The sequence below is a fragment of the Bombina bombina genome, chromosome 2, assembly GCF_027579735.1.
Source record: "Bombina bombina isolate aBomBom1 chromosome 2, aBomBom1.pri, whole genome shotgun sequence".
Lineage (NCBI taxonomy): Eukaryota > Metazoa > Chordata > Amphibia > Anura > Bombinatoridae > Bombina > Bombina bombina.
In genome coordinates this window covers 274,871,990-274,898,494 of record NC_069500.1, presented here as the reverse complement: position 1 = coordinate 274,898,494, position 26,505 = coordinate 274,871,990, and positions in this window count along the sequence as shown.

Genomic DNA, 26,505 nt, shown 5'->3' with positions numbered 1-26,505 from the left:
AACCAGTGGCGGCTCGTGGGTTATTCAAATGGGGGTTCACGATACATGAACTGGGGCTAAATACCACCTAGCAAGTATTTTAACTAGGTGGTATTTAGCCCCACCCCTCAGTTAGCTCCACCCATTTGAATGTATATATATATATATCTCTATATATATATATATACACACACACATTATATATATATATATATATATATATATATATATATATAACACAAACACACAATATATATATATATATATACATACATACACACATATTTTTATATATATATATATATATATATATATATATATATATATATATATATATATATATATATATATATATATATATATATATATATATATATATATATATAGGGGTGTGTGAGTGTTTGTTGTGGTATTTTTGTAAGGTGTTTGTGTGTACCTAAACAGATTAATTAATGAGTATGATTAGGAAGTAGTATGACTGCTGTCACATTTTACACACAAATAATAACGTATTAAGGAACAAATGGGTTAAATAAACTGTTTAATTGTGTAAGCAGAGAGGGAGGCTGACAGCACTTATCTGCACATCAGAGAAGCAGATAACATTAATAATAAGAGATAACTGCTCTGGATCCTCTTACCTCTATCCTTGGAGTTCAGAGACAGTTTGTTTAAATCTGCTGCTGTGAAACATTCAGCACTGCTCTCTCAGCCAGAGAGAAGGGGGAGGGGATTGCTGAAGATGAGATCGTGTAGTACTCTGCTCTCTGAGAGGATTAGAAAAATCCACATGGGTTGTAGTGGCCATGCTCTATTTCCTCCTAACTATCAATACTGCTTGGGGGAAAAAAACTATTAAAATGTAGTGTAACTGTATGGAAGCTGCCTCTATAGTGTGTACAGTACACCCATTGTTTCTCCAGATTACTCTATTACTGCATAAACTTAATTCATTTATATGTGCATGCATGATGCTATAAACTGTACTTTGTCAGATACTACATTTATTCCTAATAAATCCTCTGTGGAGTGTGAGCTGAGCCAGGTCCCAGAGTGAGTTGAGGGATCAGCAGCAGCTGCTGCAGCAGGAGTAACAGGGTAAGAGCTGGGCTGATCAGAGCAGATTTACACTGTGGACCGATCAAATCATATAGCAAGCATCTTACAAGTAGTCAGTGCTCAGCTGCCTATTATTAATACTACAGATCCTGGTATCTCCAGGTCTGCTTGGATCTGTCTGTGTTGTGCATCAAGCAGCAGCTGAGGGATTACTCTCCTAGCCACACTGCTACAGCTCACGGGTTATTGGATGCCTACATGCCTGATAGACTGCAATAAGCTCTTACCTCCATACTAGGCTGCTTCTAGCTCTGAAACCTCCTGGTGCTCTGACTTCTACACTGAAGGAACGGATCTCACAGGGTTTCAGCAGTGTCTAGCAGGGCTGTAGGCATCCAATAACCCATGAGCTGCAGCAATGTCTTAAATACACTGATGTCACTAAAATAGCTTCCCCTCTGCTTCTGGTACCGGATCAATCACTTTGAGTAGTTTTACTCCCGGCCATAATACTAACACAACAAGCAGAAGCAGGGGAGGGTTACATGACCATGCAGGCACCAATGCAAACTCCTGCTCTAGATATAGGCATTGGTGCATGCACGGTTATATTGACAGCAAGGGTTGAATTTATTATAATTTCTCATACCTGCCATGTGTGCTGTGAGGGGCTTACACGGAGCACACAACCCCCTCCTGTAGGATACTGCCTCTGACTGAGCGTCACAGTTAACACACAGCTAAAAAACAGAAGGAACTAGGAAGCATTAAAAAAGTGCTCCCCCTGCTGCCCGCCCATAGCAATGACCAGACTCGCACACTGAAAATTGTGCGATTAGGAAGGGTATAGGCTCTGTTATGGGCGGAGCAGCAGGCACATAGAAAAATATGCAAAGGGATATAGCAGCCTATACCTCCTCTACCGCACGTGCGGTAGAGGAGGCATAGAGGTAGATAAAAGGATTTTTTATTATTAAACTTACACAGTAGACTGGAACCTTTTTTGGGTAAATACATATAATTTTTTCCAATAGGTGGCTATTGGAGAAATTATATTTATTCAGCTAAAAAAAATATTTTCTTTTTTTTTACAGGGGGGCATTTTTTTACAGGGGGGCACGTGCGGTTGTGAACAAATGGAGGAGCCTCCACTGCCTCCAACCGTTATAAACTCCAGCGTCTTGCTGCATCCTGCAGATGAATCGCTGCTTCTAAAATGGCCTTTGGCCACTGAAGTGCTGTATCCTTACAAACTCCCTGACACGAGCCCTGTGGATATCTTCGATGTGTAGATAATAAACAGAATAAAAGCACCCAGTCCGGCTCCAGTGTGGTAGGGTAAAAGGATACTTTATTTCAACAACCAGTAAAAAGTTACAAACAAACCACTCACAAGTGAACTTGCCAAATAAAACACAAGAAGCTACAACTTCGGCGCTGCTTACGTCACTGACGCGTTTCAGGATAAACCCGTAATCATACCTACCTGGGACGTTTGAACACCATACGGACTTTGGTTACCGTAACTTTTTTGCTGTTTATCATTAGCTGTTGTCCAGGCTGGGTAACTTTAGCGTAGTGGCTAGCTCATAGCAGTGCTCTTACTATGTACTTATAAGTATACATTTATTATGACATTAGGCCAAATTGGATGCTGGCTCTCACATACTCCTTACTGTAAATGGCTCCACTGTACGTTGTGTGTGCAGCTTATTCATTGTGTTCATTATGTGCATACATCACAGCCTGACTGTCTACTCATTATTCACATATATCTGCTGGCTACACCTTATATGGTGGTTCTTACATTGACACTTTGTACAGACGGACTTGTCCCTTCCCTGACTACGTAATACATTTTCCCAATGACTATTCACTGAAACTGTATATCTTTTCCATTGATTGCAGCCTGTTGTACTGACACTGTTCTACTAGGGAGTTTAATGGTTGAACAGTATATATCTTTTCTCCTATTACAAACCACATAGAGGCGCACTCCCCTGACCTATCAGCTACCTCTGGCTCGTTGACTGACAGCAGCTGGCGTGACAAGACTACTTACAGCCCTCCCACACTGTTACTCTGGTTAGTGCATTTGTATCCACACCTCTAGACACATGGTGCTGCTGTTTTGGACTGTTACCATACACAGTACGTTCTTGTGAATAGGGCTCTGCTGTATGATCAGAGTTATAGATGTGTTAGGGGGAGATAGGCATATTTGCAATCTACACTGATGTTGCTTTATTATGCTTAATGCTGGATATAGGTGTTACCTTGTTTCGTTGTCCTCAGTGCTACGAATATTATTAGCATGTTTATCGCATCCTGCATGGTTATTTGATCCTACTTTATGCAGTATGTCTCACTCTCCAATTGATTAAGTATATTTAGATTACTGCTATGGTTTTATCATTGCTATGTCATTTCTCCCTATTTCTTTCTTTTTTCTTTCTTTTTGCTCTGTGCTAGACAGCAAGTTATGTCCATGACTTTGTCTTGTAATTTGTACTTTTTAATGTTATATGTTCACTTAGATTGAGGTGGATGTCCTGGGATTAGAGTTGCCACCTCAGCCATGTTTTCCTGGACACGTATGAGTTACACATGCTGCAGGGAGGAACATGAATAGTGCTGTCCAGGATCACTATTTGTGTGCTGTCCAGGGGTGCAATTCATGTTCCCCTCTGCACACCCTGCACCATGTGTAACTCATAAGTGTCCAGGAAAACATGGCTGAGGTGGCAACCCTACCTGGGATAGATTGGGTACATTGTATCTGATACTAATTAACTTGTATTTGGGTGTGTATGTATTTTGGTGTAAACAGTGTATGGTTGCCTTGACAACCGTTTTTGGCGCAATTTCTGTTCACTGGAGGAGGGTCTTAGAATGTTTGCTTGTCACATTTTAATGTTGGTCTGATGAAGGGGAGCTGTCCCCGAAACGTCACGTAATTAAAAGCTTCTATTGCTTATCGTTAAAAGGACAGTCTAGGCTAAAATAAACTTTCATGATTCAGATAAGCATGTAATTTTAAACAATTTTCCAATTTACTTTTATCACCAATTTTGCTTTGTTCTCTTGGTATTCTTAGTTGAAAGCTTAACCTAGGAGGTTCATATGCTAATTTTTTAGACCTTAAAGGCCACCTCTTTTCAGAATGCATTTTAACAGTTTTTCACCATTAGAGGGTGTTAGTTCATGTATTTCATATAGATAACACTGTGCTCGTGCACGTGAAGTTATCTAGGAGCAGGTACTGATTGGCTAAACCGCAAGTCTGTCAAAAGAACTGAAATAAAGGGACAGTTTGCAGAGGCTTAGATACAAGATAATCACAGAGGTTAAAAGTATATTAATATAACTGTGTTGGTTATACAAAATTGGGGAATGGGTAATAAAGGGATTATCTATCTTTTAAAACAATAAAAATTCTTGTGTAGACTGTCCCTTTAAGCCCAGCGAGTGCTGTCTTCTATTACCTTTATCTCTACCTACATTCAGCACCCTGGCAACTGGGCACCTGTTTATGCGAGTGCACCAGCCTCTGTGAATATATATATATATATATATATATATATATATATATATATATATATATATATATATATATACACACCTTTTAGTATGTTGGTTTTAGGCATTTGACGTATTCTACTATTCTCACAATGTATACTAATCCCCGAACATCATAATTTTTTCAGATAGTCTATATAAATATTTTACCCTTATTAACATGCTAGGAATATTTAGTCCTTTATGTCATCTAATATTATTATTGGGTTATTTTAGGCAGTTTATGTCAGAGATTCATGTTTTAACATGTTACTTTGTTTATTAATATGGCATTGCTTTATACATTAGAGAGCAAGCTATGCATATTAAATTGTATAAAAACCAATAAAAAGAACGGAGCACCAGCTAGAGTATAAAAACTTAAAAATTTTATTTAGAAATATCTTAAAAGTAGATACACCACATGTCTTAAAAAACAGAGTGTCAGCAAAACACAGCTGACGCGTTTCGGCTAGTACTCGTAATCATAAGCTGGTGCTCCATACTTTTTATTGTTTTTCTACCTAAACCACGAGCAGCACAGCCTATGAGTATTCCCTGCAACCTGCAAAACAAGGGCATTAGACCCGACGCTGGACCAACCACAACAAAGCTTGAGCCTATTCTGAACCTATCACGCCAGAGCTAGAGCCGGCTACACGCCCCCGTGAAGTCTGAGGAGGGTTTCGAGTGAACGCTAGTGGAGAGCTGGAGACTCCAGCATTCATGTAAGGATTCAGTCTTTGTGCTATTCGGTACAGGCTGAGTGTAATTCCCCATACGTAGCACCTCAGGACCGGACGCAGCACTTGGAGAGGGGTAAGCAGTTAGTGCTCTGATATGGACTCTGGGGACTTGTGAATATTTGTTCTGCTGGGATTTTAGGACTAGTGTATCTGTATTTACATACCCTGTCAGCACGTGCACTTATGTACGAGTGGGAACTTTTTGTTTGTTTCTATTAAATTGTATGGTCTCATATTTTTATGCATATGAATCATAACTGTTACCTATAGCAGCTAAATTCCCTATATACATCATATGATATGATGTACTGTATATAGGGAATTTAGCTGCTATAGGTAACAATTAGTTCATGTGTATGCCTATGATGTATATAGGGAATTTATATAGGTAACAATTAGTTAATGTGTACGCCGGTTCATGAATATCTGTCTAAGATACACATATATATTTCTAACATGCTATGTGATTATATGTGGTATTATTGTCTATTTCCACTCATCTGTCCAACAAGGGGTTACACAGGTTATTCACCAATGGGATTGTTCTTAATTGTATTTAAATACTGACACATGTTTTCTCTATGTCTATGATTACTGTATGAACAACAGAAACCGATCAGACTGTTTGGTCCTGTTTTACACTTAACTACAGCCTGTTGCTGTTTTTCATTTTAATGGATCTACAATAAAAGATTTTTTTTTTGTAACTTCCTTGAACAAGCCTGGACTGCCTGTTTTGGATTTCCATTCTTTACTATTCAGCTCTGTCTCTCCACTTCTTCTACTGAGCAGCTCTGTATCTCCACTTCTTTCACTCACTGCTCAGCTGTTTCTCCCCTTCTACTCACTGCTCAGCTTTGTTTCTCCACTTCTTTTACTGCTCAGCTCTGTCTCTCCACTTCTTCTCTTGGTCAGCTCTGTCTCTCCACATTTTCTTACTGCTCAGCTCCGTCTCCCCACTTCTTTTACTGCTCAGCTCTGTCTCTCCACTTCTTGTACTGCTCAGCTCTGTCTCTCCACTTCTTCTACTGCTCAGCTCTGTCACTCCACTTCTTCTACTGTTCAGCTCTGTCACTCCACTTCTTCTACTGCTCAGCTCTGTCACTCCACTACTTCTACTGCTCAGCTCTGTCACTCCACTTCTTCTACTGTTCAGCTCTGTCACTCCACTTCTTCTACTGCTCAGCTCTGTCACTCCACTACTTCTACTGCTCAGCTCTTTCACTCCACTTCTTCTACTGCTCAGCTGTCTCTCCACTTCTTTTACTGCTCAGCTCTGTCTCTCCACTTCTTCTACTCAAGTCAAGTCAAGAATACTTTATTAGCATGACATTATTACATGTATTGTCAAAGTAATATGTTACAATAAAACAGTTAAATAACAATTTATAAAGTAGGAGTATAGTGGGTAAATATGATGACAGTTAATTTAATCTGATTGGGGGTTCTGGTCATGTGACAGTCTGCTACATATTTTGCTACTATCCTTGTAGCTTTGTTTTTTTTCTCCTAAGAGTACACATAGTCTTTCTTGTTCAGACATCTGTGGGAAGACTTATTTCTTTCATTATTTTTGGGAAGTATGTATCCCTTAAGAGTTTGTATCTTGTACAGTACAAGAGGAAGTGTACTCACTGCTCAGCTCTGTCTCTCCACTTCTTCTACTCATTGCTCAGCTCTGTTTCTCCACTTCTACTTACTGCTCAGCTGACTCTCCATTTCTTCTACTGCTCAGCTCTGTCTCTCCACATCTACTCACTGTTCAGCTCTTTCTCTTCACTTCTTCTACTCATTGCTCAGCTCTGTCTCTCCACTTCTACTTACTGCTCAGCTGTCTGTCCACTTCTTCTACTTCTCAGCTCTGTCTCTCCACTTCGTCTACTGCTCAGCTCTATCTCTCCACTTCTACTTGCTGCTCAGCTCTGTCTCTCCACTTCTTCTATTGCTCAGTTATGTCTCTCCTCTTCTACTCACTGCTCAAATCTGTCTTTCTGCTCCTACTCACTGCTCAGCTCTCTCTCCAGTTGTTTTACTGCTCAGCTCTGTCTCTCCACTTCTTCTCAAAGCTCAGCTCTGTCTCTCCACTTCTTCTCTTACACAGTGCTCTCTCTCCACATTTTCTTACTGCTCAGCTCTGTCTCTCCACTTCTTTTACTGTTCAGATCTGTCTCTCCAGTTCTACTGCTCAGCTCTGTCGCTCCACTTCTTTTACTGCTAAACTCTGTCTCTCCACTTCTTCTACTCACTGCTCAGCTCTCTCTCTCCACTTCTACTTACTGCTCAGCTGTCTGTCCACTTCTTCTACTGCTCAGCTGTCTGTCCACTTCTTCTACTGCTCAGCTCTGTCTCTGAACTTTGTCTACTTCTCAGCTCTGTCTCTCCACTTCTACTCACTGCTCAGCTCTGTCTCTCCACTTCTACTCACTGCTCAGCTCTATCTCTCCACTTCTTCTACTGCTCAGATTATGTCTCTCCACTTCTACTCACTGCTCAGCTCTATTTCTCCACTTCTTTTACTGCTCAGCTCTGACTCTCCACTTCTACCAACTTCTCAGTTCTGTCTCTCAACTTCATCTACTGCTCAGCTCTATCTCTCCACTTCTACTCGCTGCTCAGCTCTGTCTCTCCACTTCTTCTATTGCTCAGTCAGTTCTGTCTCTCCTCTTCTACTCACTGCTCAGATATGTCTTTCTGCTCCTACTCACTGCTCAGCAGAGACCAGCAGAAAGGTGTGCAGACACGTCTAACACCGCAGCATGTAGGGAAGTATAGTCCCCGGCTGAGGAGCTGCCATAAAAATAACAGAGCAAGCGTTGTGTACAAATAGTGTGTGTGATTACCATAAAAAATTAAAATAATTAAACACCACAACTTCTACTTGCGTCCCTTCAAAACAATTTCGGGACAATAAGAGTATGAAAAAAAATGGGTCAATCCTGTTAAACACAGGACATCTGGTCACCTTATATAATAAGAAAAGATCTCCTTATAAATAATGATTAATACTAGGATGAAAATGCATTCTACATACTAACAACATGCCCTTTCTCTCTCTCCCATGGTGTTAGTAGGCACTGTGCATAATCACATTAGAATTATTTTCTCTTGCTTTCTGCTTTACAACTATCTATGTGTATTATGCCCATTTTATTGTGCATTAGGGACCTTGTTAAAGTATTTTGCTTTTAGTGTCTGTAGTCTATAAAATGTGTCTTCTGTTGTTCTCAGTGTTACAGTTAGCAGGTTAAGACGGCATATTGTTTATGACTCATTACAAAAATGAAAGATTTCATTTAAACTGTTTTATTATACAACATGAACTCACTAGAAGCAAAACTAATGTGATAACAGGAGCTGCTAATATCCTCATAGACCCTCTCTATGAATACTAATGTTCCCAGGTATCAAACAAGCAAGATACAGTTTACTGTTTGCATACTGGGTTTCCTTTATCAATTAAGAATTGATTAATTTTTAATAGTATAGTAAAATATGACATCATGTAACATTATACATATTTGTTATTTTATTTTTCTAATAATGACAATAAAGAAATTGGGATTAGCTATTGCTCACACATATTTTCTATTTTCGATCACTACAAAATATAATGGGCCAGATTACAAGTGGCACACTAATAAACGCTCATGCTCAAGTGTCAATTGCACTAGAAGTTAAAAACAAAGATAGAGTGTTGCGCAGATATGAACCCTTGCTCTTATACAACCCAGCTCCCACAAGCAGGTAAAAACAGAGAATAGAAGAAAATTTGTATGAAAGCGCTAGCAGCTAAAGGGTATGATATGTCCTTAAATCTTGAATACACAATAAACAGAGAGTATATAAAAAATATATATCAATAAATACAATTTATTATAACATTTAGTTAAAAATAGTAATATGAGTGTTATACTATTCTAAAACATAGCTGCTGTGACCAGTCACAACCAATATAAAATTTCTTATGATACAAAGTTTCTGCAAACAACCACCAAAAAGCGATGTTACAAGTTACAGTTTATGTGGATAATATATCCCCTTTAAAAACAACAGGAAACTTTTTTTCTCTGTAGGTATTGTTTTTGATAAGTAAAGCCAAAAGCTTACATACAGTCCGCTATTAATTAGCAACGCTATTTAAAATAGAGGTGTAATTGTCTGAATGTTTCACTGAACACACCGTTATAGAGCATTTTGGAGAAGGAACTTGGCTAATTAATAGCGGACTGTAAAAAGAGTTTTCCTGCTGTTTTTAAATGCATTGAGTTGCTGCCATGTGATTGGCTGATTAGCAATTTGTAGTACCAAGCAATTGAACAGGTGTACCTAAAAAAGTGTCCGGTGAGTGTGTGTATATATATATATATATATATATATATATATATATATATATATATATATATATATATATATATACATATACACACACACACACATACATACATATACATCTTAAGACATATGTATTATTTCTAACACCTGAGATCTAATATCTTTGAGCCTTTTTAATTTTTGTGTGCAATACTGTTTTCTATTAAATAGTGTTATTAAAAGTGTAACTATACTATGTAATGTATTTTGGACGTCTTTTGTGCAACTTTTTAGTTTTGTGAAACAGTTAACCAGAGCTCTGAAGTCGCAGTAATCATTCTAGCGCAAATCGCAATTGTGCTCAAGCGATCATGTTTACTTTCAACTCATAATACGAGCAATAAGCACAATGAGCACAAATACTTGTGATAAACCCCTAATCGCTCTCGTGCAAACATTTGTACTCCACTCGTAATCTGGCCCAGTATGTACTTTATTGTAAGATTGTCCAAACTAGAAAAGGAGGCACACATGTGGCCTGCCAAGGTGTTTTGTGTGATCAACAGTACTTATGAGTAGAAGACAGAAATTAGTAATGTTACCAAAAAAGCAGTTCAACACTTCTCACCCCCAAGGCGGAACATTCGGCAATCTTTGATGTAATCGCAGAAAATGCAGTAAATCTGCATAAAGAACGGAGCGGTGCCAGATAAAATTTAATTTGTGCCTGCACTTTTCATTTCTACCTGTAGGTGTCTGTTCCATTATAGCTCAGTGTAAATAGTTACTGCGTTCCTCTCTCTTGACTTTTCTACTCCTTCCTGAACTCTAGTGCGGGTGAGAGCACAAAAGAGAAGCAGGGAAGTTAAGCCAGGGCTTATTTTTTCTAAATCCAAGCGTCAACCAAAAAAACTTAGATGCCAGATTTTTTTCTTTAATGAATGTGTTTGTGTAGACATCAAAGAGGAACCCGTCCTTTCCACCTCCTCACTCTTCAAGCAATTCTTTGGCCTCCATTTATGAAGTAGTTTAAGCAACTACGAGGCCACTTTGGAGAAGGTCGCTTTGGAGAAGGCTTGCTCATACAAGCCTGCAACCAAACGTTAAAAAGCACCAGCCGCACACAATCTCTGCTTCTTAACACGTCCACATTTAACCTGATAGGTTAAGGACATCAGACAATATAGCTCATTCATCCGGAATAACTGACAAGCCTTGCTGTCACGCAATTGGTTGCATGAAAGTGGGGGGGGGGTGAGGTAGCACAAGTGATCATCTTAACTTTTGTGAGCCAATGCTGCTCCGGGGGCCTCAAAGACACGTGGACAGATTCTCTCTATGAGAACTTTGTCCGCACTCAGGATAATAAAGCATAGCCAACAATTTCTCTATAATATATTAAGGAAACAAGGCCCTCTAATCTTTCTAGATACAGGCAGAAAACTATTTATCTAAACTGCTTGGAACCGGAAAAGATTTGGATTTCAGAGTAGTTTGAATTTTGGAATATTTGTATATTCTGTAAAATGGGACAATGGAGATGGAAAGGAACAACAATATCTAATGTCATTTAGGCAACATGTACATGTCATAATACAGCCTTAACCCGCAACTTAAAGGTAGTTTTATATAATTGTTAATACTTTTGTATACATATTACCCTCAGAAAGATGGTATAGTGTTGTATTCAGAAAGGTAATATTTGTTGCTTTCAATAACTATAGACTATTAATTGCATTTTAGAGCACAAAAAAAAAAACACACAGGCAGAGAAGACTGTGACTTAAAGGTGGGGACAAATATTATTTGTAAAAAAAAATAATTTAAAAAAATATATTAGTGAAAAAGTTTAGATTTTTAGAATAAGTTTGGGTTTTGGAATTCCAGTTTGGGAATTAGTACCTGTATCTGCATCTTGCCTTTAGTTATTCCTTGTACTCATATGTACCACTGCTAGATATGTGAATTATGAATAAATTATCTTAAATTAGCATTTTGTTTTTATAGACATTGCTGTATTCCTAGATTATTTACACTATGAATACTGGTTTACTAACTTTACAACTTCAAATGAAAAAGTTAGTGGGGAATATTTTTTACATAATAAATGTTTTAATGCTAAGGGAAGATGAAGGTTTAAATTATTAATTGTTTTTTCAGGAATACATTAACAGGATGTTAGTTTAAACACAGAAGAAAGACCAACAGTCTGGTGTAGGTTCAATTTATCATTTTAAATATGTAAAAAGTCCCTTCAGGCAGCAAACGTGAAACTTATTGAGCCAGAGATTGAATATGATTAAATAGTTGATTATAATGGTTTGGATTTGAGAACTGGTTAGTGTGTTGTATTCAGTTTTACCATATTTCAAGGATATCTGAAGGGTTTTCCTTGCCCCTTGTATGATTGATGAAGGTACTCTACAGTAAAGGTCACACATGCTAAAATCTTTTAATTGCCTTGACATAAAATGCCCTTAAATTCAGTGAGTGTGTAAGCATAAATGTACTATATATATATATATATAGTAAAATTGTTAGTACATTAAACAAGGGACTAACCTATTTTTCACACTTTTTTTCAATTCAGTGCCACATAATTTTGTGGCACTATACAGATGAATTATAATAAAAATGTATGTTCTCTTTTCATATTCTAGAATAAAAGTGGTATTTTAATGCAAAAAATAAATGCTCTAATTCATTAAAGCATGTCACTTTTGCGTTAGAGACTAAAGCTTACTATGGGCTAGATAAGTAGTGGCGCACTAACTGATGAGCGCAAGTGATAATGGGTTTATCACCAATCACGCACCAATAAAGATAGGTCCGCCAAACCTTATGGTAAATACACCTCGTGACAGGCTTCTGAGCCTGGATTAAGGTATCTATGACCTTATCTAATAAAACCTATGTTGGCTAAAACTAGACGTTAAAGAGCCACGCAGTCAAGAGTAAAAAGTCTAGGTTCTGATGAAGAAATGGACCCTGCATTAGAAGATCCCTCCGGTAAGGTAACCTCCAGGGAGGGGAGGAGGACATCCTTACTAGATCTGCAAACCAGGTCCTTCGAAGGCCATGAAGGAGCTAATAGAATCACTCTGGCCCACTCCTGTTTGATGCGAGCTACTACACAAGGCCATAATCAGATTATTTTTTTAAATAAAAGGCACCTCTACCCTGCCGTAGGCTTGGTTGCTTACCCCCTCCTATCGACACAGGCTTGATGATATCAGCTGACTGGACTCTCCCAGATGCGATCGCTAATTTCAAGATGTGCCACAGCTCCTTGCAAGCACCTGCAAGAGGAAGAGAAGCTGGTCACATGGGGCACAATGTAACTCGGCCCCCACTGCCAGGCTGAGCGTGCAAGTCATTTATTGCGCAGATAATAAAATATTTCATTACTCAGTCTGCCATCTGTCTAAGAAGAGCCCCAGAGCCGCCTTTAACCCTCACAAGTACTCCACAAAGGAGTTAAGTCCCCACGTGCATCCATAAAGAAAACCCCAACACCAGAGCTTGTTTTCCTCAGATCCCTCAGGGGGAGTAGTTAAAACCCACACTGTGAGCTCTCTTGAGGCATCCCTATAACCTATTCCCAAAATAAAATAAAGGGACTTACCCCCAGGAATCACACTGTGGAGCATGCGCACAGCTGCTCAAGGTGTGACAGGCATCTCCTCTGACAGTGACCTGAGTGAGTCAAAGGAGCAGTTTAACTCGTCTACACTGATTTCCTAGGGGCAGTTAGTTAACTATCCATATGCTAACAGAGAACGTTCCCTGATGCATAATGGATTTAACCTTCACTACTACTCTCACTGAGAGATTTACATGGCTACTCCAATACCCCAGTCCTCTCTTACAGGGAACATTTCCATTAAAGCACTATCTTCTATCACCTTCTCTGCCATCCTCCTCTAGTGACGAATGGCAAAGAATGACTGGGGGAATGGGGAAGTGGGAGGGGTATTTATAGCCGTTGGCTGGGGTTTCTTTGCCTCCTGGTGGTCAGGTGTTGATATTCCCAACAGTTATGAAGTTGTGGACTCCCCCTGCCTTGGGAAGGAAAATCATATTTATGCCATATTCATTTTAAATATAAGTATTTTTAAATAGATATTCCTATATACTGTATATCTGTATATGTCTATATATAAATATTTATGAATAAATAGAACATATTCTTCTATGTGAAGAATATTTAAATGTGAAATATTCATATTTCATGTTGAGTTAGCGCACTTGGTTAAATGTGATAGGATTTGCACACGAGTATGTATTTTTTTCCACTTTTCACTCTCCAATGAAGTCTATGGGGAATAATTTAACAATTTTACAATATTGGAAGTTCGGATTTTTGCGCATGTCGGGTTAGCGCTAGTGTGAAAACTTTTTTACTTTCAACTTGTAATAAGCGTGCTACCCGACGCATGCAAAAAGCCACTGTCTAGCAAATTTAACGCACTCCTCTAATAATCTAGCCTTATGTCTTTTACTCCCGAAAAGAGGTTAAAGACATAGGTAAAGTCCCACTTGAGACTTGCAAACCTTGAAGCTGCCAAGTAGATACAGCCAGTCAGCCAGTTGCGACGGTTAAACACATTGGGCTAGATTACAAGTAGCGTGCTAAAGTTAGCTTTGGTCGCAATAATCAATCGCTAACTTGCGCACATATTACAAGTTGAAAGTAAATGGCTGCACTTGTATAAGGGGTAAAAAAAAGTTACACTAAGCACAACATAAGCACGTTAAAATAAAGTCAAAGAGAAAACAAGGGGCGTCTCATAGTGAATTCCATTAAGAAAAAGGTATCACACAAAAGAAAAGAATGCAACTCACAATTGTAGTGGCACCTGTATGGAGTGCTAAAACGGCAGGCTGACACTCACAGTGGCCAGCTCACTGGTCACCCATGTGACAATGAAATACTTTGTGTAGTATCCTTTTCAGGCAGTTCCGTGTTGATTTTTACTGGCAGAACTTCCTGTAGGCTACTGAGGTTTGATGCTGTTTGCGGCTCCCATGAAGCTCTGACACCTGGACTTCAGTAGTAGACACGGAACTGCCTGAAAAGGATACACAAAGTATTCCATCGTCACATGGGTGACCAGTGAGCTGGCCACTGTAAGTGTCAGCCTGCCAGGTGCCACTAAATATGTGAGTTGCATTATTTTCTTTTGGTGTGATACCTTTTTCTTAATGGAATTCACTATGAGGCTCCCCTTGTTTTCTCTTTGATTTCCAGCGGTGATCGTTTCATCTGGTTTACCTAAGTGGAGCAAGCCTCGTTATTCCATCAAGCAATTACTTTAGACTTATTCACAAGTTTTCTACCAGGAACAGCCAACCGCCAACACTGCTAATTCACGGACAGGAACACTGTTCTTTCAAATTTTGGTACTGTTCTCCCCACATTTATTTTGTGTGATGTTTAAAATTTGATTGTATTTATTACACTAATTATTATTGGTGTTATAAGTCACTCACTGATTTTGTGTTTCACTTATTAATAACATTTTATATATATTTTTTTTTCATATCATTATCAATTTTCATGTGGCAACTTTACCCTCTCTATTTTTATTTTTATTATATGATACTAGTATGCCACCTTTAGGTTTCCTGTCGGATCCCTAATTATCCATTGTCTACATTAAAATAAAAAGTGTTACACTCAGATATACACTATCTGACAAAAAAAATGATTCATTATTTATATTAAAAACGTTTTTATAAGGATATATGACAAGATATTTGATTCATACATATATATATATGTCTAAATATGTGTATCTGTTTATATCTGTAAATATATAATGGTAGCAGGGCCGTTCACCTAGAGCTGCGAAACAGCGACGAGCGAAACTAATCGCATAGCGGAAAAGTCTCTGTTAAAGGGACACTGAACCCAAATTTTTTTCTTTCGTGATTCAGATAGAGCATGCAATTTTAAGCAACTTTCTAATTTACTCCTATTATTATTTTTTTCTGTTCTCTTGCTATATTTATTTGGAAAAAAAGGCATCTAAGCTAAGGAGCCATCCAATGTTTGGTTCAGAACTCTGGACAGCACTTGTTTATTGGTGGGTGAATTTATCCACTAATTAGCAAGAACAACCCAAAAATGGGCCGGCATCTAAACTTACGTTCTTGCTTTTCACATAAAGATACCAAGAGAATGAAGAAAATTTAATAATAGAAATAAATTAGAACGCTGCTTAAAATTGCATGCTCTATCTGAAACCTGAAAGAAAAAATTTGGGTTCAGTGTCCCTTTAAATATACGTTGTGCCGTGAGACTATTTGCCGTGAGCAATAACAGCTGGGAGAACTGACTTATGCGGGGGCCTGCTGGCGAGGTACAGAGATTCAGATGTTGCATGCGGCAGTCAAACGGTTCAGGGAGGATTTAAATCGGATCAGCTCAGTCATCAAGGAAAGAAATGGGGCTGTGCTTTGTACACAGGATGCACTCCCGACTCTACTTGTAATCGGGGTCTTGCTCTGTATTTTTCGGTTCCTGTTACACCAGGTGTTTTTGAAGCTGCCACTGAGCATGTTTGTAAGGTACTTTGCAGAGATGTGGACTTGAGTCGCATGACTTGGATTCAAGTCACAAATTTAATGACTTGTGACTCGATTTGACATAATCAAGGAAGACTTGTGACTTGACAGACTTTGACAGCAATGACTCAAGACTTGACTTTGATTTGAGCCCTATGACTTGCCAAGTCTTTATACATTCAAAAGGTCAGAGTTGTGACCTAGGATGGTCCCTGGAGAAAGACAAACAAAATAATATATTTAAAATACCTAACTCACTTGTTTTAATTACACCCCAATAAATTTATTTTGGTCAAACAATAAAATATGATAAAATGCCATTGGAAAGTGACGTTTTTACTTTTTTATTTTTATTTTTTGTTAGTTTTTATTTTTGGAGTGGAGGCGGGGTGAGGAGGTGGCTTAAAATAGTAATAAAAAAGGTTATTCAAAATTTCAGAATGTCACTAAGGTTGTTAGTCTGACCCTTATGTGAACACTTTACAGACATGCTATGTTTAAGAGATTTCTCACAAGACATATCTATACACAAGGTCAGCTAGTCAGAGCAGTCCATGGAAAGTAAAACTGGGATAAATTAAGATGCTGCTCTCAGTCTGAACTTTAAAGTAATATAAAATACAAAAGTACAACAAACAAAAGTGTAACCAAATTCTCATATTACACTGTATTTGTTGCACTGAGCTTGTCTCCTCTTCACATAAATAAATGCAGAGAACAGTCCTTAGAGAAGTATAGCAAAATGTTCCTGTGTAGAATGCTCTCTTGTTCTGGGCTACGAAAAGAAGACTCTTCCAGCTCTAATTAAAGTGGCCATCAGGGTCTTGGCAGTGCCTAATTCTATTGCTCCGGTGGAGCGTGTTTTCAGCCATGGAGGCATCATACTACGGCCCCATCGTGCACAAATGTCAGATAGACTTGTGGCCAATTTAATCGTTTGCACGTGCAATTCCTAATAGGGTTCAAAGAAAAGAACCCTCACTCACATTGACACTCTCTCTCAAAGTATGGCAGCACAGCATTTTTCAATTACTTGGGTTTTTGGCAGTTGTGTTGTTTCTATAATAATTTTGTTACTCTCATTTACCAATAAATACTGTTTTTTCACTGTTTGTCACAGTTTAACATTTTAAATCGCACATGAAAATTGAACTGGGAAAAAACAAAATGTATGCTTACCTGATAAAAAAAATAATTTCCAGATATGGTGAGTCCACGGCTTGAGTAATTACTATTGGGAATATCACTCCTGGCCAGCAGGAGGATGCAAAGAGCATCACTCCCTTACCCACCACCACCAGTCATTCGACCAAAGTGAAATGGAGAAAAAGGAGTAACACAAGGTGTAGAGGTGCCTGAGGTTACAGTCAAAAGAATAACTGTCTTAAAGGGTGGGGCCGTGGACTCACCATATCCGGAAAGAAAGAAATTTATCTGGTAAGCATAAATTTTGTTTTTCTTTCCTAAGATATGGTGAGTCCACGGCTTGAGTAATTACTGTTGGGAACCAATACCCAAGCTAGAGGACACAGATAAATAGGGAGAAACAAGACAGGCAGTCCTAAACAGAAGGCACCACCGCTTGAAGAACCTTTCTTCAAAAAGAAGCCTCAGCCGAGGCAAAAGTATCATATTTGTAAAATTTTGAAAAAAGTATGTAGAGAAGACCAAGTTGCAGCCTTGCAAATTTGTTCCACAGAAGTTTCATTTTTAAAGAGCCCAAGAAGAGGAAACAGCTCTTGTGGAATGAGCCGTAATTCTCTCAGGAGGCTGCTGTCCAGTAGTCTCATAAGCCAAACAAATTATACTTCGTAACCAAAAAGAAAGAGTAGTAGCAGTAGCTTTCTAACGTTTACGTTTCCGAGAGAAACAGACAAAGAGGGCAGAGGATTGACGAAAATCCTTAGTCGCCTGTAAGTAGAAATTAAGAGCACGTACAACATCCAAATTGTGTAAAAAATGTTCTTTGGAAGAAGAAGGATTAGGACACAGAGAGGGAACAACAATTTCCTGATTGATACTTCTATTAGAAACAACCTTAGGAAGGAAACCTAACTTAGTACGAAGAACCACCTTATCGGCATAAAAAATAAGATAAAGGGAGAATTACACAGCAGAGCTGAGAGTTCTGAGACTCTTTTAGCAGAAGAGATAGCAACAAGAAACAAAACATTCCAAGACAAAAACAATGTCTATGGAATGCAACCGCTCAAACGGAGCCAGCTGTAAAACTTTAAGAGTTGCATAGTATACAATGTATTAGAAAATGCTCCTTTGGGTTTCATTTTTTATGTGTAATAGCTGGTTGTGTTTTTTGAAACCACAACCCATCAAAATGGGTTGAGCTTGCAGGGAAAACAGATATTCTACGTTTATCACTTTCTGTACACATATTTACGTCTTTATATTATCTCTGTAAACCAAAGCCCAATACTTAGAACAATTATAATATTAACATTGTATTGCTTATATCTTCTACCTCAAACTGTAATCACAGAGTTGATACAGCAGAAAGTGTCAAAATGCACGTGAAGACAAGGGATCCTGCCAAATCCCAGGTACACAGCAAATCACATAGACGGTCCACAGCACTTGTAAAAAGTATATCTTACTTTATTAGCATATGGATAAAATCAAAAGTGACGTTTTGGGGTTTTCACCTTAATCATACATGTATGATTAAGGGGGAAACCCTGAAACGTCACTTTTGATTTTATCTGTATGCCAATAAAGTAAGATATACCTTCTACCTCATACTGAGAGTCTTATTTCTTCTGCTGGCTATGTTTACACAGGTTTTCTTTAGCCTATACGTAAGTATAGAAACTTTTAGAATAGGTAGGTAGACCACAGGCAAAATCAGGTATTTTAAAAGCCGACATAAGTAAAAGGAGCTATTTGTAAACAATTTAATACACTCCAGCAGGTAAAATGGATTATTGGAAACAAATTAAAGTGGAGAAAATTTTAGGATAAGCTGTCCCTTTAAAATTTAAAGGGACAGTCAAGTCCAAAAAAACCTTTCATGTTTCAAATAGGGCATGTAATTTTAAACAACTTTACTTTTATCACCAATTTTGCTTTGTTCTTTTAGTATTATTAGTTGAAAGTTAGACCTAGGAAAGCTCATATGATAATTTCTAAGCCCATGAAGGCCGCCTCTAATCACATGTTTTTGTATTTGCTTTTCACAGGAGGGGAGAGCTAGTTCAGGTAAACCCTATAGATAACATTGTGAGCTCGCCCGTGGATTGTGGCAGACACTGCACTAATTGGCTAATAAGAAAGTCAATAGATAATAAATAAAATGTCATGTGATCAGGGGGCTGTCAGAAGATGCTTAGATACAAGTTAATCACAGAGGTAAAAAGTGTATTATTATAACTGTGTTGGTTATGCAAAACTGGGGAATAGGTAATAATGGGATTATCTATCTTTTAAAACAAAAAAGCATTCTGGTGTTGACTGTCCCTTTAATTATAAAGATATTTCAAAGTTCCCAGTTTGAGACAATGCACTTACTTACCAAACTGTATATTTACTGTTGATTCAAATGATAAATGATTTATAATCGACCAATAACCATAAGAGTATGATCAGCTTTTCTTTAGGTTTCCTGTTGAGCTGCAGACTGCTCCTCTTGTTGAATACAATCTTAACCTCTTCAAATAGACATATTTAGACCAAAGCAGTTTCCAGCAGAGGTTCATAGCATTTTACCACCATGATTAAAAAGGCATAAGAAACAATATCCTATAATTTCTGTATTGTTGCATCTTTCTCTGATCTACCATTCTGCCAAAAGAAAAAGCCCCTACAGTCATTTTAGATTATAGTAATTATTAAAGTGACTTTTTTTGTACATTTCTAGTGTCAGCTACACAAAGGTTAATTATTGTGATTCTCATAACAGCGTGGTGTATGTTCCCATGGCTTTCATATTATAGAAAAATAGTGCTCATTCCACTAATATTGTAGAATGTGATCTGTGTATTACAATTCAAAATCTCCTTCTGTAACCCATTAGCTGCTGACATATCTGCAATGCAAAACATACAGCTAGATTACGAGTTTTGAGCGCTATAGGGATTTTAACGACTGCCATAAAAGCGGCATTATTTCACCTCCCTATAGCGCTGCTATTACAAGTATTAAAAAAGCAGGCTTGTGCGGGCGATATTGTTGCGTTGAGCTACATACCGCACCGAAATAAAGCGCTGCTTTGACGTGTTCGTGCACGATTTCTCCATAGACATCAATGGGGAGAGCCGGCAAAAAAAAGCCTAACACCTGCGATTGTGGAATGAAAAGCTCTGTAATGCAGCCCCAATGATGTCTATGGGGAAAGAAAAGGTTACGTTTAAACCTAACACCATAACATAAACCCCGAGTCTAAACACCCCTAATCTGCCACCCCCGACATCGCCGCCATCTACATACAGTTATTAACCCCTAAACTGCTGCCATCGACATCGCCGCCACCTACATACAGTTATTAACCCCTAATCTGCCGTCCCCAACATCGCCACCACCTACATACCGTTATTAACCCCTAATCTGCCGCCCTCCATATCGTTGCCACCTACATACAGTTATTAACCCCTAATCTGCCACCTCCAACATCGCCTTCACCTACATAAAACTATTAACCCCTAATCTGCCGCTCCCGATGTCGCCGCCACTATACTAAAGTTATTAACCCCTAAACCTCTGGCCTCCCACATCACTACCACTAAATAAATCCATTAACCCCTAAACCTAACCATAACGTATCCCTAAGCCTAACAACCCCTAACTTTAACATAATTAAAATACAGCTAAACTAAAGTTACAATTATTAACTAAATAATAACTATTTTAAACTAAATAAAAACTTACCTGTAAAATAAAACCTAAGCTAGCTACTATATAACTAATAGTTAAATTGTAGCTAGCATAGGTTTTATTTTTATTTCACAGGTAAGTTTGTATTTATTTTACCTAGGTAGACTAGTTAGTAAATAGTTATGAACTATTTAATAACTACCTAGTTAAAAAAAAATACAAACTTACCTGTGAACTAAAACCTAAGCTGCCTTACACTAAAACCTAACATTACAAAAAAAATAAACACTAAAATTACTAAAAATAAAAAAAACTAAATTACATAAAAAACAAACACTAAACTACAAAAAATGGAAACAAATGATCAAAAATAAAAAAGAATTAACCTAATCTAATAGCCCTATCAAAATAAAAAAGCCCCCTCAAAATAAAAATAAAAACCTAGCCTACAATAAACTACCAATGGCCCTTAAAAGGGCCTTTTGTGGGGCACTGCCCCAAATAAATCAGCTCTTTTACCTGTAAAAAAAAATAAAAAATACAAACACCCCCCAACAGTAAAACCCACCACCCAACGAACCCCCCCCCCCAAATAAAAAAAACTATCTAAAATAACCTAAGCTCCCCATTGCCCTGAAAAGGGCATTTGTATGGGCATTGCCCTTAAAGGGCATTTAGCTCTTTTGCATGCCCAGACCCTAATCTAAAAATAAAACCCACCCAAAAAACCCTTAAATAAACCAAACACTAACCCCCGACGATCCACTTACAGTTCTTGAAGTCCCGCTTGAAGGATCTATCCAGCCAGTGAAGTCCTCATCCATGCGGCAAGAAGTCTTCATCCAGACAGCCTCTTCCATCTTCATCCAGCCGGTGAAGTCCTCATCCAGGCAGCAAGAAGTTTTCATCCATGTGGCCTCTTCTATCTTCATCCATCCGGCGCGGAGCGGGTCCATCCTGAAGACATCCGGCACGGAGCATCATCTTCATACGGTTGCCGCCTTAAAATGGAACTTCAATGCAAGTGACGTCATCCAAGATGGCGTCCCTTGCATTCCTATTGGCTGATTTCAATCAGCCAATAGGATTAGAGCTGTTAAAATCCTATTGGCTGTTCCAATCATCGATGATTGGAACAGCCAATAGGATGAGAGCTCAATCCTATTGGCTGATTGAAACAGCCAATAGGATTTTAACAGCTCTAATCCTATTGGCTGATTGAAATCTTTCAGCCAATAGGAATGCAAGGGACGCCATCTTGGATGACGTCACTTGCATTGAAGGTCCAGTTTACGGCGGAGACCGTATAAAGAGGATGCTCCGCGCCGGATGACTTCAGGATGGACCAACTCCGCGCCGGATGGATGAAGATAGAAGATGCCGTCTGGATGGATCATCCGCATGGATGAGGACTTTGCCGGCTGGATGGATCCTTCAAGCGGGACTTCAAGAACTGTAAGTGGATCGTCGGGGGTTAGTGTTAAGTTTATTTAAGTTTTTTTTGGGTGGATTTTATTATTAGATTAGGGTCTGGGCATGTAAAAGAGCTAAATGCCCTTTTAAGGGCAATGCCCATACAAATGTTCTTTTCAGGACAATGGGGAGCTTAGGTTATTTTAGATTTAGTTTTTTATTTGGGGGGTTGGTTGGTTGGGTGGTGGGTTTTACTGTTGGGTAGTGTTTGTACTTTGTTTACAAGTAAAAGAGCTGATTTCTTTGGGGCAATACCCCACAAAAGGCCCTTTTAAGGGTCATTGGTAGTTTATTGCAGGCTAGGGGTTTTTTTTTTTGGGGGGGGGGCTATTTTGATAGGGCTATTAGATTAGCTGTAATTCTTTTTTATTTTTGATCATTTGTTTCTTATTTTTCGTAATTTAGTGATTTTTTTGGTAGTTAGTTTAATTGTAGTTTAATAATTATCTTAGTTTAATTGTTAGTTTAAAATTAATTTATTTAATTTGACAGGTAAGTTTCAATTTTAATTTAAGATAGGGAAATTGTAATTTTAATATAAAGTTAGGGGGGCTTAGGTTTAGGCGTTAATAGTTTATTTTAGTATATTTCTTTGTGGGGGGCTTTCGGTTTAGGGGTTGATAGTTTATTTAAGTATATTTTGCTGTGGGGGGCTTGCGGTTTAGGGGTTAATATGTTTATTATAGCGGTGGTGTGGGCGGACGGCAGATTAGGGGCTAATTATATTTAAATAGTGTTTGCAATGCGTGAGGGCGGCGGTTTAGGGGGTTAATAGGTTTATTATAGTGGCGACGATGTCAGGGAGCAGCGGAATAGGGGTTAATACATTTTAATAGTGGTGGCGAAGTCCAGAGCGGCAGATTGGGGTTAATAACTTTATTATAGTGTTTGCGATGCAGGAGGGCCTCAGTTTAGGGGTTAATAGGTAGTTTATGGGTGTTAGTGTACTTTTTAAGAATTTAGTTATGAGTTTTATGTTACAGCTTTGTAACGTATAACTCATAACTACTGACTTTAGATGGCGGTACAGATCTTGTGGTTATAGAGTGTACCTCTCACTTTTTGGCCTCCCAGGCAAACTCGTAATACCGGCGCTATGGGAGTCCCATTGAAAAATGACTTTTTAAAAAGTGCGGTACTGATGTTCTAAAAGGTGTGCGGTACACCTATACCGAGAAGACTTTCAATAGCAGCGTTAGGGAAAATGAAGCGTTATGGGCCAGAACGATGCTATTTGACTCATAACGCAAAATTCGTAATGTATCTGATAGTCTTCCTTACAGAGCTAATTTAAATATAATTTCTGTATAACAGGGCCTATTTTAATGCATTTCTAAGCATCAACATGTCGATATAATTTACCTGCAAGGGAGCGTGCCTGATGCACACATTTATTTCCCTATTTAGTTTAAGGAAGTTTACTATGAAATCTCATGAGAGTTAAGTGAAATCTCATGAAATCACAGTAAAACAGTTCATGACCTCAGCACTGCTGATGCTGATTGGCTGCTGTTCATTTCGTCGTCTATTTTTTTTTACCTGCACCTGATCAGTAATTGACAGATAACTTTTTACATAGCACTTACTCTGGTGAGCTAAGGAAATTGTGAGGTAAAATAACAAATTATGTTTACCTGATAATTTTCTTTTCTTCTGATGGAGTCCCAAGCTGCATTCATTACTTTTGGGAAATAAGAACCTGGCCACCAGGAGGAGGCAAAGACACCCCAGCCAAAAGCTTAAATACTCCTCCCACTCCCCTCATCCCTCAGTCATTCTGCAGAGGAACAAGGAACAGTAGAAGAAATACCAGGGAGAAAGGTGCCAGAAGAATAAAATAAGGACACCCCAGATAAAAAGCACGGGTGGGGAGATGTGGACTCTTTCCATCAGAAGAAAAGAAAATGATTAGGTAAATATAACCAGAAATTAACAAAAAACAGAACAGTGGACTGAAGCCCGTACAATAAACAAGCTGCAATAAAGATACAACAGTTAGGTATACAGCATCACAATATCATATATAATGCAATCAGATACAAAATTGATAATAATAGTAGAGTAATAAAAAGTCCCAAAAAGGAGGGTTAGTGCTATGCACTGTCCACAAACGTGTGTGGTATCCAAACAGAAGGCACAGGATGGACGGCTGCTCTCCTCCTCTCAGATCAATCCAGATCAGGCACTAGAAATAAACACTAAACAGAGGGGCGCCTCATGTGTAGATCAAAAATGCCACCAGCAAAAAAACATCCATAGATGCCAAATGGGTACTCACATGTAGCAATAGCACCCTTATGTGCTGGTAGTTGCAGGCTGATAACTCAAGGTGTATCAGCTAACCCTTGTCCTAGCTTCAGACTGGAAAACAGGATGCGAGCTCCAAGAACAGTAGGCCCCAGGATGCAGTTCCAACAGATAATAAAGTGCTTGCACTTAGCTTTTGTTAAAAGAAACGCGTTTCTCGGCTTCTAAAAAATCGCAGTTTCATCAGGCATAAAGCACCTTACAACATCCTGAACAAAAATACGGGTGGGGAGCTGTGGACTCTTTCCATCTGAAGAAAAGAAAATTAGCAGGTAAGCATAATTTATGTTTTTCTTCTGAAATGCAAAGAGTCCACAGCTGCATTTATTACTTTTGGGAAAACAATACCCAAGCTATAGAGGACACTGAATGCCAAGACGGGAGGGTACAATAGGTGACCCATTCTAAGGACACCAAGCCTGAAACCACTGCCCACAATAAACCCAGCTTTGTCCGAAGCTGAGAAAACTTTGAAAGGAAAAGCTCCAAGGACACTGACCCGCAGGTAGTCCAGAGCCTAGCTAGAGACCACAAAATCGGACTCAACTAAGCCAGCAGGCCTCCAGGAGACACCATCGCCCAACAGTCGGTCCCTCACCACTCACCCCTCACTAAAGAAGGGAACACCAGCCTAAACCCCCAAAGGGATAGGGCCAGGAAGAACCGAAAGAAAAAACGAAAGTTTACAAAATAAATAAAAGGAAACCCCCCAGAGTGAGCCCAGCTCACAAGGGCCCAAATGGGTCCCGACAGACAAGGGGAGACTACGCTTAGACCAGGAGAAACTGGAGGTATAGGACCGGGCATAGTAACAGGGAACCTCTCTCTCAAACGTCATGCAAGACCACCAAAGACAACAGAAGACGAGTCCTCACATCGTCTGAGTTTAGAATACTGAAGTATTCCGCTACAAAAAAAACAGACCCAGACGAAAAACCCTGAGTCAAGAACGCCATTATAAGGTGGACACAGAAAATACTTGCTGGGAAGTAAAAATGGCCAGAAAAAGAACAGATTGCAAAAGACAACTCCCAGACAGAGGGCACACTCTAGGCAATCCAAGCCGCCAGACCTAGCCACAGGTCTTCCAAAAAGGGGGAAAGCACATAACCTCCACGATCAATCCTAGACACTCTGCTTATAAGCCTATGGAGCTAGCTACTATGCCCACCTAGATCCTGGAGATGACGTCTCTCATAACCCACTCCCAGCCAGGCCAGCCCAAGCAACGGCAGGTCTGAAATAGGGGAACAGAAGAACCCCAAAACCAGCTCAAAGACGAGCAGAAGAATGGACACTGGCAATCTAACAGAGCACGGGTGCAACCCAACTCATTAGAACAGGACCATAGACCCAAAGGATCTAGCAAAAAAGTCCAACTTAGTCTAGACACGGAGCCAGCAAGACTCCATATGGAATGTAACAACCCAGAGAGAATACCTCTCTCTGCTAGGGAAACTCACAGTTCCCATCTCCTGAATCCAGGAGAAGCCCTAAGAAAAGGACCACATCTCCATAAAAAGGAGAATAAGCTCTCACCCAAAGAAGAGGAAAGGGCTAAAAAGCAGCACCTTCCACGAAGACACAGGCTAAAGGGGAGATCAATCCCCAATGCAGAAGCCCTGTTATAAGGGATTCCCCTAAAACTAGCCTGCTAACACGCAACCAATGTGCAATA